This window comes from Narcine bancroftii, chromosome 8 (genome assembly GCF_036971445.1).
Source record: "Narcine bancroftii isolate sNarBan1 chromosome 8, sNarBan1.hap1, whole genome shotgun sequence".
NCBI classification, from domain to species: domain Eukaryota; kingdom Metazoa; phylum Chordata; class Chondrichthyes; order Torpediniformes; family Narcinidae; genus Narcine; species Narcine bancroftii.
The window spans coordinates 10,114,794-10,135,093 of record NC_091476.1 but is presented as its reverse complement, the minus strand read 5'-3'; the positions used below and the strand labels follow the sequence as shown (position 1 = coordinate 10,135,093).

General features: G+C 43.8%; 1 long non-coding RNA gene across 4 annotated transcripts in view; it reads left to right on the top strand.

Annotated features, from left to right (window-relative positions):
- LOC138741657 (uncharacterized) overlaps positions 1 to 20,300 on the top strand; it is a 61,955-nt gene that overhangs the window by 26,171 nt on the left and 15,484 nt on the right. The window contains exons 3-5 of one of the 4 annotated variants that reach the window (XR_011343638.1): positions 1,549 to 1,676; positions 6,641 to 6,674; positions 10,266 to 10,464. This is a non-coding gene — a long non-coding RNA (uncharacterized lncRNA). Of the gene's footprint in view, positions 1 to 1,548; positions 1,677 to 6,640; positions 6,675 to 7,950; positions 8,014 to 10,265; positions 10,465 to 20,300 lie in introns of those variants that run through there. The other 3 variants (XR_011343639.1, XR_011343637.1, XR_011343640.1) reach the window with 3 other exon arrangements.

Genomic DNA, 20,300 nt, shown 5'->3' with positions numbered 1-20,300 from the left:
CACGCTTGCTTTCATTGGGTGAGATATTGAGTACAAAAGTTGGGACCTTATGCTATAGCTGGCATTGGTGAGACCACATTTGGAATACTGTGTGCCACTCTGCTTGCCCAGCTATAGAAAGGAGATGAATAAGTTGAAAGGAATGGAGCAAAGATTCTCCAGGATGTTGACTTATAAAGGAGCAGTTGCTGCCTTTCCTGAAGCATAAGGAGGCTGAGTGGTGACCATATAGAGATATAGAAAATGTTCACAGTCTCCCCCCACCTCCCCGAGGGTGATAATTCTAGTACTAGAGGCCATGCTGCTGAAGACCCAACTGCGCTGGGTGGGTCACGTCTCCAGAATGGAGGATCATCGCCTTCCCAAGATCGTGTTATATGGCGAGCTCTCCACTGGCCACTGAGACAGAGGTGCACCAAAGAAGAGGTACAAGGACTGCTTAAAGAAATCTCTTGGTGCCTGCCCCATTGACCACCGCCTCCAACCGTGTATCTTGGCGCCTCACAGTTCGGTGGGCAGCAACCTCCTTTGAAGAAGACCGCAGAGCCCACCTCAATGACAAAAGACAAAGGAGGAAAAACCCAACACCCAACCCCAACCCACCAATTTTCCCTTGCAACCGCTGCAACCGTGCCTGCCTGTCCCGCATCAGACTTGTCAGTCATCAACGAGCCTGCAGCAGATGTGGACGTACCCCTCCATAAATCTTCGTCCGCGAAGCCAAGCCAAAGAGAAAGAAAGAGAAAGAAGAGGGCACAGATTTAATATGTGAGGAGAGAGATTTAAGAGGGGCCTGAGAGGCAACTTTTTTTATACAGTGGGTTGTTTGTTTTTGGAATGAGCTGCCAGAGGAAACTATAGAAGTGGGTACATAACGACATTCAAACAACATTGGAGAGATGTATGGAAGGGTTTAGCAGGATTTGGACTAAAGGCAGTCAAATAGGGCTGGAGTGCTATATGACTCCAAGACTATCTTTTTTGGATCCTGCCTCATCGTGCCCTCTGGGGGGAATAAAACTTCTCTCAGTATTTTTGTTTTACTTTCTTTAATTCCCTGTCTTCTACGGCCATATCTTTATTTTCCTCATCCATGCATTGCAAAGTGTCTGAGACGTTAATTTCCTCATAATAAACAAGGATATATTGTACATTGCTGTTCCCAGCTTCTCAGGACGATTGTCCTCAAAAACAACTTCAATATCTCATGGGTATTTTGTTAAAAGGATATACAGATACTTAAAAGTTATTATTTAGATGGTACCATTTGCAGTATTTTTACAACTGCATTAGAGAATATATCTCCCTATCTCCCTTCCCTATTCCATGCACAAAAGTCATGAAAAATTTTATTATAAGGCTCTTACATGTTTTATGGGGTGAGGTTGGGGAGCCTGTCATCCCATTCTACTAAATCATTCAAGTGAAATTTATCTTTGGAATTCTGTAACTCTGTTAATATTAAACTGACATTTTGTGGTAACAAACTTGGAGTACTGTTAGTCCATGAGAAGTAATGCAGGGAAATTCCATTCCTCCCCCTTACAGATATTTCTGCTCACTGAGAGAAGGCAATTGAAAGCACATGGATCATCTTAGTTTGACCATAACTCGAACCAGCTGTCGTTAGCTGAAATTGAGCATTCCAGAAGTACAGCACCTACACTTCATTGCAAGTATGAACTCTTTGCAGATTTAAATGTCACATGCATCAACATAAACAAGGGTTGTGAAAGAGCCGGGTGTGGGCAATAAGATGGTGGCACACAGAGACAATGGATTTCAACTCCAGCCACTCTGCAGTAATCAAGATAAAAATATATTTAAGATTTTGTTATGAACGTGTATACATGTTTGTCCCACAAGCTGAGAGAAAACACGTACGTACACCTCTAAACCCCACACATTTAAACTCTTTCTGAAACAGAAAATAAGATAGCTGTACTCCATGTGTTCTTCATTAGTTTCTTAGAAACCTTTCAGTTTATCTGATAGCTTAAATGCTGTCAAGTCCTCCCCAGATTTAAATAACTTATGATAACACCAGAGGGAATGGAAATGTTCAAGGATGCTTAGTATTGCATGAGTTCACCTCATAGCAAAGTACTTTTCTGTGGGAGTTTAAATGCCTGCTGGTTTAGACTTTACATGGGATTCCAGAAAACTTGAGAGCGTTGATGCAAAATAGAACTATTACTGATGTGGCCCATGTCAAGTGCGACAATCCAGTGTGAAGTAATTTTATTCCCAGGTTTGACTAACTAGCCATTTCCACATTCCCACTTCCAACCCTAACCATAAACTACTCCAGGACCTCCAAAACATCTGTCTGCATTATTGAAGCATCACAATTATTTTGACAGTAACTGCAACTGTGAATATTTATTTATCTATCCTTTTATATTAACTGTCTTTTTTGGCTTCATGGTGTGTTCTGGTATTTTTATTTATGCTATTATTGTTGGTCTGTCTCATGTACCTGTGTGGATGAGGAAAATAAGCATTTTGGAGCATCTGTACATTGTATTTATGGATCTGATAATAACTTCGCTGTGGATTGTCACCTTGTCATGGTGGAGATTCTGAAAGCGATGCCATCTGGAGCTATGCTCCTGGTAGGATCACCCACGGTGGTCAGATCGAGGGTGAGGTACCTGACAAAGAACAATCCACAGTGGAACAGGTGGACAAAGTTACTCTGAACACAGCGGCTGTGAGGGCGGACAAAGGCTGCAACAAATCCATCAGCTCCAATCGTCGTGGTTTCCTTGCCATTGGAACGAGTTGGTTGATTTGTGAAGTATTGTGTGCTTCTTGGAGTGCAATATCAAACACACGTTAAACAAGTACATGCACAGACGTCTTCACTCTGTGGGCAACGGAATGAAGGTCGTCATCCTTGACTTCGAGTGATACCCATTATGATGAAGATGAGAATAAACACTCGTATCGTACCATAAACCGAGAGTCTGATTGAATGATGAAAGTGTAATTTTAATAAAATTTTCATTTTTTAATGACATAATTTGAAATTACTAGATCGTTTTGCATGATGTCAGGATTGCTTCATCCAAAGTAGGAAATGACAAAGGGAGGAGAGGACTCCATCTCCAAACTCTCCAGACAGCTGATCGTAACCTCCACTTTGAAAATTCTGTTGAATTCACCCATTCATTTGAGTGACATCAGAACATGGAGGTTACATGAAGTCTAATTGTTTCCATGAAGTCTCTTCAAGATCCAGAAGCGAACTGGTCTCCTAATGATATGAACAATGATGTAACCAGAAGGGAGTAGGTTGACATTATTTTATTGTCATACCAGAAAATGTGATATTACATGAAATTTTCTTTGCTTTACCATAAGGCAGACAAAGATTCACTATCAGCCGAAATTGTCCAGTGCCCCATACAGTCGGAGAAAGAGAAATAAAAGAGAATCTTCCCAGAGTGTCCATGGCTTAGTCTCCAGAACTCATGCGGACTCTGCAGCCAGACTCCAGTCCAAACCATAGGCAACCCGAGCTCCAGATCCGAACCTCCGACACGATCAGCAAGCCTCCAGCACCCTCTCGCTTCTCAGTTCCGATATCAGGTACCTCTGCAGCCAGTCTCCAGCAGTCTGCAGTCTGGCGTGAGTCCCTTGACCACAGTGGCTAGCAGCCCACAGCCTGCCTAGGTTTCTCGATGTCCCTAACAGCCCACCGCCAGTGTACTCTTTAGCTGCAGAGCCCTTCACATCCACCGCCATGGTCACTGTCCTGTGGGTCGGTCTCCTCTGCTTCTCCTTCTCAAAGAGGGGGTGGTCTCCCCGCTTTCTGTTGCCCTGCACCAGTCCTCTGCTTCCCCGTAATCTGTAACCCCTCAAGGCCACTGCCAATCATTGGTGCCTCCATCTTGGGCCCTGACGCAGCAGACGCAGAATTCTTAAATAAAACCACTGTCAGATGCTTCTCAATGAACACAGGGATGGTGACCTATGAGCAGGTCATACTTCTAAGCCACAAAACAATGTTGTATGTAAGCAGGTGTTGACGCAAGGAACTGCAGATGCTGGAATATGGTGCAAAAAACAAACTGCTGGAAGATCTTAGCAGGTTGAGGCAAAGAGATAGTCGACATTTTAGGATGAGGCCCTACATCAGGTCAGCAAGTAGAAGTCAGTGGGAGGGGGTGAGGCAAAAGGGTTGGAAGGTAATATGTGGAACCAAATGAGGAGGTGGAGGAGGGTTGAGACAGAGGTGATGAAAGATGGACAAATGCCAACTCTTCATTGTGAACAGCTTCCCACTTAGAAATTGCAGAGTGCTGACCTCCATGAGAAAGAGAAAATGACAGGAACTACATACCTATGATCCAGGTTCCGCTAGCCAGGTCTTGAATTTGGAATGATACAAAATAATTTGGGAACGGGCATCATTCCCTTGGTAGGAATCAAAGGGGTCACCTAGCATACGGGATCATGATATTGGCCCTGTACACTGAGTGACATCTCAGCACGTCACATGGCTTCTCACCTTGGTCTCGCAGGCACCAGGCTCACCTGTGCCTCACACCCTGCCTTGCTGGAATGCTCTTTCAACAGCCTAAAGATTCTCCTAGATGAGAGGTTTTTAAACTGCCCCCCTAAACTCACATTCCACCTTAGGCAATCCCTATGCCATCGGTGCTCTGTGATTAGTAAGGAATTGCTTATGGTGGGATGTGGGTGGGAAAGGAAGGGATTGCCCTTAAATATCTGATGCTGGAAAGTCATCGGAAAAAGCAACAGGTATGTGCAACTGGCACCCAAAAATGATTGTAGGCATGACTCGCAGTGAGTTAAAGTGAACTTTGCATAAAATTTGCATAACACATCTATTTTTAAGGTATTACTGTCCAAATGGCAGCCTGTATGGTTCGCCACGCACATCTTCAATAGGTTAGGAGAAATTATATTCAAAATGGTGATCACTTTGTGTGAAAGGAAATTCCCTCAGAGGGGCAGTATTGATTTTACTGCTTCTTGTGAATTTCCACCAATGGAAATAGTACGTTTACATATGTTTTGGATTGCTGTTGTAATTTAAACAACGTTTTGTCAATAAACATGGCAATTCCCTGTCCATCGCAAAGCACTCTTTCACCTTTGAACGCGTCCTGTTTCTCCTTCGGTGGTTCACCGAAACGTATTGCTCAGTGATTATTGCTCTCCGTATCCTTGATCAGAATAAGAACATAAACTATAGAATGAATTGGTAAATTCGACGAAAGGTAACATCTATAGTTCAGGAATAGCAGTTAAGTAAGCTCAGGTATCATGTCACCTCTCAGAGCTGAAAAATTACATTTCTCTTCGCTCACACTGCTGGAGTGAGTCTTCTGGTTCTTTGTGCACTTCCTCCAAACCCATCGCTCCCGTTGCTGGGCAACAGGAACTGGATCTCTTTTCGAGGAACGTTTACCCTTTTGGGCATTGACTTGCATACTACACTTTTGGCAGGAGGCCAACATCCAATTGGCTTGATGACTGGCACTCTGGATTGATTAGCAATGTTAAGAGCAAAGTCTATGAGAACTTTTATTTTGCTTTCAGCTTTATTGTAATTACTTAACCTCCATTCCTGAACTATAGATGTTACCTTTCATCAAATTTACAAATTCATTCTATAGTTTATGATCTTATTCTGCTTCCTGGTTGGGTGCTTTTTATCAAACTTGGTCAGTTCTTTTTCTAGAGGATGTTTAAAATACATATTGGTAATAATAGGCTTTGCACTAAGACTCCAAAGTATTCAGCTTAGTATTTTGCTCGCCACCTCCCTGTAGGTTTCCTTTCAAAGTTTCTAGTGCACCTTGTCTCGAGATGGCAGAGGTCGACAGCATCGAGTCCACGCTGCTGAAGATCCAGCTGCTCCAGAATGGAGGACCATCGCCTTCCCAAGATCGTGTTATATGGTGAGCTCTCCACTGGCCACCGCGACAGAGGTGCACCAAAGAAAAGGTACAAGGACTGCCTAAAGAAATCTCTTGGTGCCTGCCACATTGACCACCGCCAGTGGGCTGATATCGCCTCAAACCGTGCATCTTGGCGCCTCACAGTTTGGCGGGCAGAAACCTCCTTTGAAGAAGATCGCAGAGCCCACCTCACTGACAAAAGGCAAAGGAGGAAAAACCCAACACCCAACCCCAACCCACCAATTTTCCCCTGCAACCGCTGCAACCGTGTCTGCCTGTCCCGCATCGGACTTGTCAGCCACAAATGAGCCTGCAGCTGACGCGGATATTTTACCCCCTCCATAAATCTTCTTCCGCGAAGCCAAGCCAAAGAAAAGAAAAAGAAGAAACTATGGGTCCCGGAAATTTACCAAATATCCGTACAGTTTTTGGTCTTCACCCCCAATTTCTCTGCTAAACAACAGCTGCCTCTCTCACGTTGTACTTCTAAGATTCTCAGTCAAGACTACAGACAATTGTTGTCAATCCTAAACTGCATTTTAGTTGACCATTATTTTGTAAATAGGCTTGGACATCTCCTTATGTTAAAGGCCCTATCTCAATACAAATGATTACAGATTGTTTTTATTTATTCATTGCTGGGAGATGTAATTAGCTGGGAATGTAGCCATTCATTGTCTCTCCCTTATTCCTTTTTTGAACAGAAACCCATACTGGTTGGTTTCGAGTCACATGTAGGTAAGGATGGCCAATTTTCTTCTTCGTTACTGAAGTAGATGAGCTCTTTATGATAATCTCGTAGTTTTGAATTAAAATGTTTAGATGTGGACATAGAGCCCGTGAGCCCATGCTGCCAAAATGGACAACCTCCCCCCCCCCCCCCCCACCCTGTATGTTTTGTGGTTAGCCTTTCAGAAATGAGCTTTTTCTTTTTAAATTCCAGATTATTTTAATTTCATCATTTGAATTGAATTGAAATTCCTCAAATGCCAGGATGAGATTCAAACTCACATTTTCTGAATTAAGTGTACAGGCCCTGGTTGCTTATCCTGTACTTGACTACAATGTCACTGTTCACCACTGATTCAGTGTGTCCACGTGCTTTTGTTGCAGAAAAAGCCATTCAGTTTGGTATGAAAGCATATACTGATGTACTGTTAATGAATTGTTTAAAAATAATTCTAACACAGATTTTGAGCTGAGGAAATTATAGTTTTTCATGGTGTCCATAGTAACCATTCCAGTTCACAGTTCATTGGATGAATTAAAGTCAGTATTGGCATCATTAGACTTGATGAAATATAATTCCTTGTGTTAATAAGGAGACAGGATATTTTAGAATTGGATCATATATCACAAAGTCTATTAGAATCATCCAGAACAACATTCAAATTCCACCTGATTTCTATGTGCATCCATGATCATTGAGCACAAATAAATTGCAGAGATTGCTTTCCCCTTCACTTTTGGGCAGAATAGATCTGACACCTGTTAGGAAGACCATGTATTTTTCATCTGACACTTTGCTGCTTGAGCAGTGAGGGTAAAAATGAGCCTTCAGATGTGTCACTCTTCCACTGCGTTCTTTGGAGGCTGCAGTTCAGAAACATTTCCACACGATGGCGCTCTAAAATGGGTAAAGACATTGGCGCGTTGGTGTAAGTGTCTTGACATTATATCTTCCACAACAGAAAAAAATGCAAAAAAATCCTTTAAAGTTGCTTGGAAAGTAAAGACTGTTATGACCAGGGAAACTAAAAATATGGTTTATTCATTTTAATTTTGGTTGAGAAAAGAAATGTCCAATATAAATATTACAGCACAATTCACCGTTTGTGAGAGCTCTGAGGTTGGCCTCAGTTATGGATCAATTATGGATCAGTGATTGCAAAGTATGCTGGTAACTGAACAGGTTCTTTTCCTTCCTTCTGCTTTACTAATACTGACTCTTTGCTAACATCAATTCTAATGTCCTGTTCTCTTTCCTGATTCCAATACGTAATTTATTCAACAGGTATGGATGTGGTGTAACACTTCACAGTCCGGGCGATTAGAAAGCTGGAGTTTGAAATGCCATGGAAATAGTTTTAAATAAAATTTTCAAAACTAAAAGGCTTTGAAGTCCACCATATTCACCAGGACATGATGCTCCCTGTCCACCCACTGCAGAATAGAGCAGAAATCTTCCTAACTGTTCTCGGGATGTTAATTGCATTATGAGATGTTAGGGTGAAACCTATTAGCAAGAAATATTTTTATTTGTTTCTGCATTTTTCTTCTTTATCACCTTAAGTACTCAATAGTGACAGGCTCATAGTGAATTCATTTCGTTAGAAGGAAGGATTGTTTTGTAAAGACAGGCTTGATAGTTTGGGTCTGTATTCCTTGGAGTTTAGCAGAATGAGGAGTGATTCAAACAGATAAAATTCTCAGGGGTGTTGACAGGGTAGATTTTAAGATTCTTCTATGATTGGGAGACTCACTATCAAGAGGACATATTGACAAAATAAAGCACATTGAACCTTTATCTTTCAGATGACTTTAATGATGGGTTTCTCTGCAGCTTCAGATGGTGGAGGCCAGATCATTAGGTATATTTAAGTACTTGAAAGATCAAGGAATTTAGGGAAATGAAGAACTGGCACAGAAGAAGATTTCAGAAACGATGATATACTATGAGTGGGAATGATCCGATAGCTGGTCTAGATTCAATGGGAAGAATGCCCTCGTATCTTGAAAAAAATGCTTTTTTAAACATATATGCATGAAATAGGGAAAACACGATAAGGCTGCAGATGCTGTGATTGTAGTAAACACACAGAAATGTTGGAGGAACTCAGCTGGACTTTTCAGCATCTATAGGAGACAAAGATATATTGCCGACGTTTTGGGCCTGAGCCCTTCTTCAAGGAAAAATCAGAAAAGGCAGGTAGGATATATCAGAAAGTCTCAGAATTCAAACAATCGGGAAGAAATCCAGACCAATAAAAGGTGTAAATTGGATATGATAGGGGACTAGGTAGAATTTATCATGTCTGTGCGAAAGGAGACAGGGAATGGAGAAATGACAGGGGAGGAAGAAGGTTGGGGGGTGGGGTTTAACAAAGGCCAGAGAAGTCGATATTAATGCCATCCAGTTGGAGGGTGCCCACTTGGAAGATGAGGTGCTGTTCCTCCAATTTACGACTCGTCTCAGTCTGGCAGTATACAAGGCTATGGACAGACATGTCAGCAAGGGAATGGGATGGAGAATTGAAATAGGTGGCCACTGGGAAATCCACGCTATTGCAGGAGACAAAGCCGAGATGCTCAACAAAGTGATCTCCCAGTCTGCATCCAGTCTCTCTGACATAGAGGAGACCATAACATGAGCACCGGATGCAGTAAATGACCCCTGCAGATTCACAAGTGAAACGTTGCTTCACTTGGAAGGACCACTTGAGTCCCCGAATGGCGCTGAGGGAGGAGGTGTGGGCGCAAGTAGAGCATCTCCTGCAGTCACAGGGATAGGTCCCAAGGGGACAATTAGTGGGGAGGGAGAAGTGGAGAAGGGAGTCACGGAGGGAGCGGTCCCTGTGAAAGGCGAAGAAGGGAATATGTATCTAGTGGTGGGATCCCATAATAGGTGGCAGAAATGGCAGAGGAGGATGTGTTGGATGCGGAGGCTGGTGGGGTGGTAAGTGAGGCCGAGAAATCCTGTCCTTGTGGTGTGTTGGGGTGGAGGGGGCCAGGGCAGTGTATGGGTAATGGAGGATATGTGGTTAAGTGTGGAGTTAATGGTGGTAGAGGAAAAGCCATGTTGTTTGAAGAAGGAGGACTTCTCTGATGATCTGGCATGGAAGTTCTCATCCTGGGTGCAGATGTGACGGAGACAGAGGAATTGAGATTATAGAATGGAATCCTTACAGGGGCCAGGGTGGGAAGAGGTGTCGTCGAGGTAGCTGTGGGAGTTGGTGGGTTTATAGAAGATGCCTGTCGAGAGTTTGTCTCCCAAGATGGAGACAGAGAAGATCGAGGGAAGGGAGAGTGTTGCTAGAGATGGACCAAATGAATTTGAGGTCAGAGTGGAAGTTGGCAGCAAAGTGGATGAAGTCGACAAGCTCATCATGGGTACATGAGGCAGTACAAAAGTAGTCATGGATGTAGAGTAGGAAGAGTTGAGGGGCCTTGCCTGTGTAGGCTTGTGGCATGGATTGCTCCACCTGGCCAACAAAAAGGCAGGCAGTAGAGGAAACCTATCTCTGCACTGTTAAGCCTGCTTCATTGTGAAAGTGACAGGAAATTGGTTCTGACAAATGTAGACACTGATGTGAATATGTTTGTGCCTAGATCTATGATATGCAGCTGAGGTTTACTGATTTACACAAAAGAACAGCATAATCTACAGACAACAGCAGAAGATAGAGTGATTGATTAAAACCTTGACTCAGCTAAGCCTAATTTGTGTTTTGATGTTGATATCAATCACAAGAACTCCTCATTCCAGTTCCTCCATCTGTTTTCTAGAAGCAATATTCTTCTGTTTTATTATCTTGAAAGCTCATCTATAAAAACAACAAAAAAAATCAAATCAGCTGATGAGTTATTGCATATTTGCAAAGGCTTGAATTGTTTTGTATCGTTCCTATCTGAATAGTGTGTCATGTTCTCTGTCAAATGATTCGGGTTATATTGACCTCACCATTGATACATTTAATTACTGATCCATGATAATTACCTAAGGAATGGAGAAGTATGGCTCACACTGTTTAATTAGCATAAATTCAGCATATCCAACTTCCCCACAAATTTATTCTTCTCTGTTTTATTTCCATTCACTCTGGAGAGATTCAAAATCATGGATACCAGTAGGGGTTTACTGCCTTCATTTAGCATTTATTGACGTGTTTTCCTGCAAACTCCAAACGTTGGACTGTGAATTCTCCTCTCCTGCTCCCAAAGGCACAGGGCAATGCTTCAAGCTGACAAACTACAGGTTTACTGATTTGCATTTACATACTTGGAATGGATGCTGAAACTCAATGAAAAATGATCACGTTTGCAGATGATACCAGATGAAGGAGAAGTGAATCAAGAGTCATATAATGTGTTTCATAAATAAACAGCTTAAATTCTGATAATATTTAATGAGTACAGGTAAAGACTGGTAAATGTAGAAAGGGAAATAAATGTCTGTAAATATTGCAATTAATGTTGAAATGGTTGATCTTGGAATTGAAAGACAACAATTTAAACAGCCATCTTGTCAGCAGAGCTTGGGTAGAGGGATTTTTATATTCGAACAGTGGTTCTCAAGCATTTTCTTTCCACTCACTCTCCACTTTAAGTAATCCCTATGCCATCAGCGCTCTGTGATTAGTAAGGGATTGCTTAAGGTGGTATGTGAGTGGGAAGGGTAGGTTGAGAATCACTGCCCTAGATGCAATTGTTACTGAAATATTTTGCTTGAGAAAAATTGCCATTGGCCCATTTCCTTTGGAGATCTGAAACTGCACATAACGAGTCAATTAGGTACAATTAAAACAGTGGTTTTCAACCTTTTTCTTTCCACCCACATACCACCTTAAGCAATCCCTTACTAATCACAGAGCATTGGGAATAATTAAAGTGGTATTTGAGTGGAAAGAAAAAGGTTGAGAACCACTGCCTTAAAATCTGGAAGAGCAATACAAAAGGAGCACTGATACAATGGAGGTTTTTAAAATTTGATTGGGATGCTAAATTAAGGCCCTGTTTGCTATATAAAGAGAAGCAAAAGATTTTGTTGAACTCCATAAATGTTTGAGTATGGTGGTGGGAGGGATGGGGAGGGGTGTGGTGGAGGTGTTCATACCTCCTGCAAGCCATTATTTGACCTTACCAAAATAGATGATGCAGACATTATTGTGTTATAGTTTGCTCAAATTATTTGTGTGCTTCTAACAACAGTTGCTACATTTCAAACATTCTTTATTGATCAATGAGACATGAAAGGTACTTTTTACAGAAAAAAATATAATCTAAGTGAGAAGTGATATTAAATATCGCATTACTCTAGTCTGACTACTCTTAGTGCCAACATGTCTCAAAAACAAAAACTTTTAAATACTGAAAATGATTAAAATAAAGAGACTCTATACTAATCTCAGCCTGTAAAAAAATTGACCATGAGATTATCTTGATATATGTTCTAAATGCTCTTCTAAGGTATTTCTAAATACGCTTCTAAAGTTTTAAACATATTGAACCAGAATTCTCTCTTCAATTTAAAGTGCAAACTAAATTTTAAACTTTAATATGAAGGAGGCCATTGTCGTGCACAGATTCATGAGTTCTGAGTAGGCGATGAGGTCAATGTGAGAATTACTGATTCTTCCACAAATGGTGCAGGAAATGCTTGATGGGCAGATAGTTTATTGGGTGGTGCACTCCTTCTCCCATTTACTGATCCTCAGAAAATCCCTCTTGCTCCTTCTCCACTTTTTAAATTTAATTTTAATTTTTAAAAATTTGGACATACAGCACGGTAACAGGCCCTTTCAGCCCACGAGCCCATGCCACCCAATTACACCTAGCTGGCCTACAACCCAGGGAACCAGAGCCCCTCACAAACTCCTTACAGACTGTGCAGGATTTGAAGCCCAGTCCCGATTGCTGGCACTGCAATAGTGTTGGGCTGACCGCTACGCCAACCATGCCGCTCAACCTTCCATTGTGGGCCAGAGATTTCCCAGAAAGCTTGGGAGCACATCATCGAATCTTTTCCTTTGTCCACATGTTAATTTCTTCTCATGGTAGTGTTTAAAATAGAGTTCCTGCTTTGGGAATCTGGTGATTGACTTGGGTGCAAAAAGGCTTCCCTAATGTAGCAAACAATTAGGGCCTCAGTAATAAGGATGTTTATGTGTGAGAGGACAGCAAAAAAAGTTTGTTTATTCCTTTAATCAATTCGGGAGACAAAATTGGTAGTGCGGTAATATGTAATTACACCACGGGGTCATCCCGGGTGACCTTGTATATAAAGCTGTCTTATACTTGCACTACTGGTGTGGTTATTGTCAGTACAATTTAATAAACTAATATGATAGCTACAAGAATGGAAGCTGCTTCTGCTCCAACATGCATTCCCGACCACCTGGAGACTCTTCCTGAGGAATGGAATCCGGGGTTGACTAGCACGCATGTGCATCCGAGGACAGAGATGGCGAGGGACCGCTGTACTGGATTTGAGGTGGAATGCAGGGAAGACCACAGAAATACGATAGGGCAGGTAAGAAATGGCCAAGAGCCCTGCCTGCCTGTGGGTTCGCCGGTACAGGCGCTGCCGACTCTAAACCCTGGTCCGATCAGAGAGGGGCCACTACAAGCACAGGTGAAAGGATCTCCACGTCATGCTCTCGATCGCCACATATGTGCAGAATTTCCAACCACTCCAGAGCCAGGGAAAGCAGACACCGCTACTGTCACTCCCCCAGCAGCAGTTTCCCCAGTCTCACGGAGACCTGACGCTACCGCTGGGATCCTCCCTAAGCCCGCTGCAAATGTCCCAAAGCCAGAGACTCAGCCAACAGCCCCAACCACCCAGGTTACTCCTCCAGCAGACATAAACCCCACAGAGATGCTTTCTGAATTACGTGGAGGGTGCTGAGGCATCAGATAAAGAGCTATTAATGCTGCTGTTAGCACAGCTGGGAGACCACCCTTACTCCCTTATACAGGATGCCAGGTCCTACTAAGAGGCAATGAACATTTTACAGTGGCATTACAGCGAACTCCACCCCCGGTATAGACTCATAACCAAGTCACAACAAATAGGGGAGTCCACCAGAGACTTTATACTCTCTCTGAAAGACCTGGTGAGAGGCTGCAACTTTAAAGCAGTCCAGAACTACAGTCTAGCATTCCAGGTTTGTCTTGCAGAGAGACAAGACCTCTTAGTGTACATATAAGGCAGACTGCACTCCCCACCCCTATACCACTACCGAGGAGATCCAGAAGGCAATGGAAGCCACAAAAAATTTTGGACTTATGAACTTACAAACAAGGGAAGGAGGTCGGGGGGCGTGGGGGAAATAATTTTTTTAAGGGGGGTGAATGTGGTGATATATACTTACACCACTAGGTCACCAGGGGTCATCCCGGTGACCTTGTATATAAAGCTGTCTAAGGCATCTACTACAGGTATTTATATCTCAAAAGCACATGAGAGCAGGGGATATTGCCATGTTCTTTGCAAAGTTTGAGGTCCTCAAATGGTCATAGGCTCTGCTGATGCATTTAAAGTAGTAGTGTAGTGAATTTCAACATTGATTTGTTGTGACTTCCTATATGATAATCAATCTAGGTCTGCTTTACATTGCAAAGATAGCAATAACAGCAACTAACATGATTTTGTTCATACGTGTATGTAGATAGTTTGAAGCCAGGTTTTCTGAACGTAATTTAAAATGAACATTATTGGTACCAACTTCTTCATTGCATTGTTGGCAAAACAATCATTATTTGACAATAATTGAGAGTTAATTAGCTGAACTGAATTCCTTCTCCTGATATATACACACACTGTATACAGTGCCATCCATAATGTTTGGGGGAAAAGATCTTTTTTCCTTTATTTGTCCCTGTGCTCCAGTTTTAAATTTGTAATAAAAAAGTCACATGTAATTAAAGTGCATATTCCAGATTTTATTCAAGGTTATGTGTATACATTTTTATTTCACAAGTAGAGTTTACAGCACTTTTTATACATATTTCCCCTCATTTCAGGGCACCACCCTGTTTGGGACATTTGGCTTCACAGGCGTTTACGAGTAATCTGGTGTGTTTAATTGCTTCATTGGTGCAGGTGTAAGAGAGCTAGGCTTGTTTCTAAGCTTTTGTTCACCTTTGGAGTCTGAAGTTGCTACTTTTCAATGTGAGGACCAGAGTTGTGCCAGTGAAAGAAAAATAACTCTTTTTGAGGCTGAAAAACAAGAATTAAACAATGAGAGACAAAGGCCAAACTTTAGGATGTCCAAAATCAACAGTTTGGAACATCAATAGGAAGAAAAGTGTACTGGTGAGATCAGTAATTGCAAAAGGACTGGTATTCTAAGGAAGACTGCCACTACTGATGGAGATTTGCAAGATGCAAACCATGGCAAAGGTGGTATTTTTTGGATGTTTGTTAATTCCTTGACACCTTCAAATAGTTGAACTTTTTAAAGTGCAAGTGTGGAAAGGCATGGTAGGCATCCTTGATAATAGGGTAGCAGTGATCAAGAGTGTTTGATCTTCTGGTTTCAGAAGTGGCATGGTGGAAGTAAATTTTTTAAAGCAGCACCAGGTTATTATGGGGAGAAACATTTTGACATTAATTGAATAGTTGTCATTTCCCCATGAAGCCAACCTCAGACCTCATTTTCTGAACATCAATAACTTAACCTGTTAAGTTGTCTATCAGTAACAGAGCATGAATGGAGAAGTAATGAATGCTGTAAATCTCCTGATGCTCTGGCCTCTGAAGAAACATTTAATTTCATTCCAGTATCATGAAGGTTAATAATATTGCTCAATAATAGCATGACACTAACACAGAGAACAGTGATTGTGAGCCAGGTAGAATGTTAATCAGACTCAAAAATTTCACGGAGATTTTTAAATAATATACCCTAATGCACATCTAATACAGATTAGAATTGTTAAATATCATATTTGATAATTAGCTTTTGGAGAGAGATGAAATTAGAATCTCATTTATTAAATAACAGTGTCCCTGTTTGGAATTGACAATTCGAACTGGAAAATTAATTTTCAATGTTCGAATGAATCTTTCCCAAGTCATTTAAACCTCACGATAAACTAGATTTAGTCTTCATTTTTTTAAATATGCCCGAGACTTAGATTAGCCTTGAAAAGAAGGCTTTCATCCATATAGTTTTGCCTCAGTTTTAATAGGGCTGTGTGTGAAATGTTAGTGCCATTGTTCATTGTATGTGGATATGTTTGACATTCTGCAAATAAAGTAGTTACAAAATTTTATATTTTTGTTTGTAAATTTATGAAGAAATTTATTTGTTTGAACAGAAAATGGAATGGAAGAAAATAATTTTAATGATCGTTCTTGTAAATTGGATTAATGTAACAATCTGGCCTTCAATTTGCAGGCATGTGCTTGGTGATTCAGCAGAGGGCAATGTTGTAACTACGGGTGAAACTTCCCCACGTAACACAAAATGGTTACTTTCAGCATAGCTTTTCTTTTAAAAGAGCAAATTTGTATTTGATATTCCTTCCAATTTAAATTTAAGGGAATTTCTTTTCTTCTGCTGTTTTCTAATTCCAATTGGCACGATGCTGAACACAATTAAGAATCAAAGTGTCAGAAGGTTTTGGTTCCTTCTTTGTGCTTTGTTGATTGTTTTAAAAATTTGTAAGTCACAGCTAGTTTTGGTGTTCCACAACTCATTGAGGGGAAATATTAATCGGAATTCCTGTTTACCCAAGAAAATGTGCAAGTGCTGATTTCCGGGAGAATCTGGACTTTAAACAATTGAACAGATACTGAGTTGTAATCCATAGGTGGCCACAAGGACAAAGCACCATCCCCGTTCAATAAAGGGAAGTCAGTGTAACTTGGTGCGAGGTGATTGAATGGAACCTGATGCACATCCAGCTATAGCTAGCCAATGTTTAGTCATAAGTTAATTATGACATAATGTGTGGTGGTACACCACCGGCCTACTGCAGGGGGCAATGCCCTACACCGCCTTTGAGGCAGAAGGGCACCTGTACCAGTTCCGCTGAGTTCCCTTTGGGGTCACGAACAGGGTCTCCGTATTCCAGTGGGAGATGGATCGCATGGTAGCTCCGGCACAAGCTGAAGGCGACGTTCCCGTATCTGGATAACGTCACTAACTGCAGCCACAACCAACAGGACCACGATGCTAACCTGAAAAAATTCCTCCAGACAGCCGCGGAGCTGAACCTCACTTACAACAAGGCGAAGTGTGTGTTTAGCACCACCCGCCTCGCCATCCTGGGGAACGTTGTGGCCCAGATCTGGAAAGGATGCGCCCATTAATGGAGTTATCCCTCCCCCCCACACTCAAGGCTCTCCGTAGATGCCTGGGCCTGTTCTCTTATTACTCACAGTGGGTTCCCTGCTTCTCGGACAAGGTCCGCCCACTGGCCCAAGCCACAACTTTTCCCTCCCACCCAAGATGCAAGTAGCCTTCATCCGCATCGCGGACACCACGATGCAGGCTGTGGATGAGGACTCCACTTTCCAGGTGGAGATCGATGCCTCCGAGGTGGCCCTCGCTGCTACCCTCAACCAAGGGGGGGGGTTGGGGCCCTGTCACTTTCTTCTCCAGGACCCTCCATGGCTCCAAGCTAGGACACTCCGCCTTTGAAAAGGTGGCCCAGGCGATTGTGGAAGCAGTCCTCCACTGGTGCTACTACCTGGCCAGCAGGAGATTCACGCTTCTCACAGACCAGCAGGCCGTGGCATTCATGTTTAACACTACCCACAAGAGCAAGATCAAGAACAACAAGATCTTGCACTGGAGAGTCGAGCTGGCCACCTACAGCTATGACATCCAGTACCACCCTGGGAAGTTTAACGACTCCCCCGATGCCCTCTCTCGCACCTGCGTATCTATGCATGACGACAGGTTGCAGGCCTTGCATGAGTCCCTCTGCCATCCGGGTGTCACCAGGTTGTACCATTTCATTAAGTTCAGAAACCTGCCATTCACCATCAGGGACGTCAGGGACATGACCGAGGCCTGTCGGGTCTGTGCAGATTGTAAACCCAGCTTCTTCCGCCCCACCCCCCCCACCCCATCCAGGCCCATGTGGTAAAGGCTACTCGCCTTTCAAGCATCTTGGCATGGACTACAAAGGACCCCTGCCTTCCATGAACCAAAACGTCTACTTCCTCACGGTAGAGGATGAGTACTCACGCTTCCCTTTTGCTATCCCTTGCCTGGACACCTCCACGGCCACCATCATCAGGGCCCTGGGGCAGGTTTTCACTATGTTTGGCTACTCGCCTTCATCCACAGTGACCAGGGGGGTCTAGTTTCATGAGTGACGAGCTGCGCCAGTACCTGACAGCGAGGGGCATCGCGACCATTCGCACGACGAGCTATAACGCGAGAAGCAATGGGCAAGTGGAACGCAAGAATGGGGTTGTCTGGAAGGCAGTCCTCATGGCTCTCAGGTCAAAAGGGTGGGCCATTGAGTACTATTAGGATGGTCTGCCCGAGGCGCTCCATGCCATTCGATTGCTGCTGTGCACGGCACCAACGAGACCCCACACGAACATCTGTTCTCATTCCCCAGGAGGTCGTCAACTGGAATGTCCCTCCCAGCATGGCTCACGTCTCTGGGACCGGTGCTCCTGCGTAAGCATGTACAGACACACAAGGCCGAAGCCCTAGTAGAGCAGGTTTTCCTCCTACAGGCAAACCACAACTACACCTACGTTAGGTTCAGCAGTGGCAGGGAGGACACTGTCTCAACCAGGGACCTGGCACCAGCAGGAGCACCCACCACACCATGCCACCCTCCAGCCCAGGATGACGCTGACTGGGCATACATCCCTGTCCCCAGGCAGCTGTGGCGCACACAGGACCTCCTTGACCACCAGGGGCCCACTTCAGCCTTGGGAGATGAACCCGCCCCCCCACCCATCCATTACGACCCTCATACGTCGACTCCAGCGCCCCCCCCCCCACCGGCCACCCCTGTGCACAGCACCAAACCAGCTACACAGACCCCTGCCACCAGCCCCCCCCACTTCCCCTCTGACCAGTGACCAGGAGCCAGTCCTACGACAGTCACAGAGGCCCCTGCGGCCGCCGGATCGTCTCAACCTGTAAATATTATGTGTGTGTGTGTGTGTGTGTGTGTGTGTGTGTGTATCTTCTCTCTTTGGCTTGGCTTCGCGGACGAAGATTTATGGAGGGGGTAAAAAGTCCACGTCAGCTGCAGACTCGTTTGTGGCTGACAAGTCCGATGCGGGACAGGCAGACACGATTGCAGCGGTTGCAGGGGAAAATTGGTTGGTTGGGGATGGGTGTTGGGTTTTTCCTCCTTTGCCTTTTGTCAGTGAGGTAGGCTCTGCGGTCTTCTTCAAAGGAGGTTGCTGCCCGCCAAACTGTGAGGCGCCAAGATGCACGGTTTGAGGCGATATCAGCCCACTGGCGGTGGTCAATGTGGCAGGCACCAAGAGATTTCTTTAGGCAGTCCTTGTACCTTTTCTTTGGTGCACCTCTGTCACGGTGGCCAGTGGAGAGCTCGCCATATAACACAATCTTGGGAAGGCGATGGTCCTCCATTCTGGAGACGTGACCCATCCAGCGCAGCTGGATCTTCAGCAGCGTGGACTTGATGCTGTCGACCTCTGCCATCTCGAGTACTTCGACGTTAGGGATGTAAGCGCTCCAATGGATGTTGAGGATGGAGCGGAGACAACGCTGGTGGAAGCGTTCTAGGAGCCGTAGGTGGTGCCGGTAGAGGACCCATGATTCGGAGCCGAACAGGAGGGTGGGTATGACAACGGCTCTGTATACGCTTATCTTTGTGAGGTTTTTCAGTTGGTTGTTTTTCCAGACTCTTTTGTGTAGTCTTCCAAAGGCGCTATTTGCCTTGGCGAGTCTGTTGTCTATCTCATTGTCGATCCTTGCATCTGATGAAATGGTGCAGCCGAGATAGGTAAACTGGTTGACCGTTTTGAGTTTTGTGTGCCCGATGGAGATGTGGGGGGGCTGGTAATCATGGTGGGGAGCTGGCTGATGGAGGACCTCAGTTTTCTTCAGGCTGACTTCCAGGCCAAACATTTTGGCAGTTTCCGCAAAGCAGGACGTCAAGCGCTGAAGAGCTGGCTCTGAATGGGCAACTAAAGCGGCATCGTCTGCAAAGAGTAGTTCACGGACAAGTTTCTCTTGTGTCTTGGTGTGAGCTTGCAGGCACCTCAGATTGAAGAGACTGCCATCCGTGCGGTACCGGATACATACATATATATATATATATATATATGTATCAAAAAATAAATAAATAAATAGATACATATATAGTGGGTGCGATTCCTTGAGGACAACACCTGGCCGGCTGTCAATCAGTCAGCCTGAATGGATCAAGCCCCACCTGGTCAGGTGTCAATCACCCTCTGGGATATAAGCCCGCACCAGCCTCCCGAGGCCTCCTTCAGAGTTGCTGCTACACCCAGCCTGGCTCTGTGGAAGTCTTTGTGGATTAAAGCCTGTTGTACAGTCTTTACCTTTGTGTGTGTCTGATTCTGGCTAACAGCGCACCACAGTCTGATAAATTTAAGCAGAGTGGAAGATGGGTGATGGTTCAAGAGAGCATTGAAAATGTCAAATCTAAAGGTTACAAAAA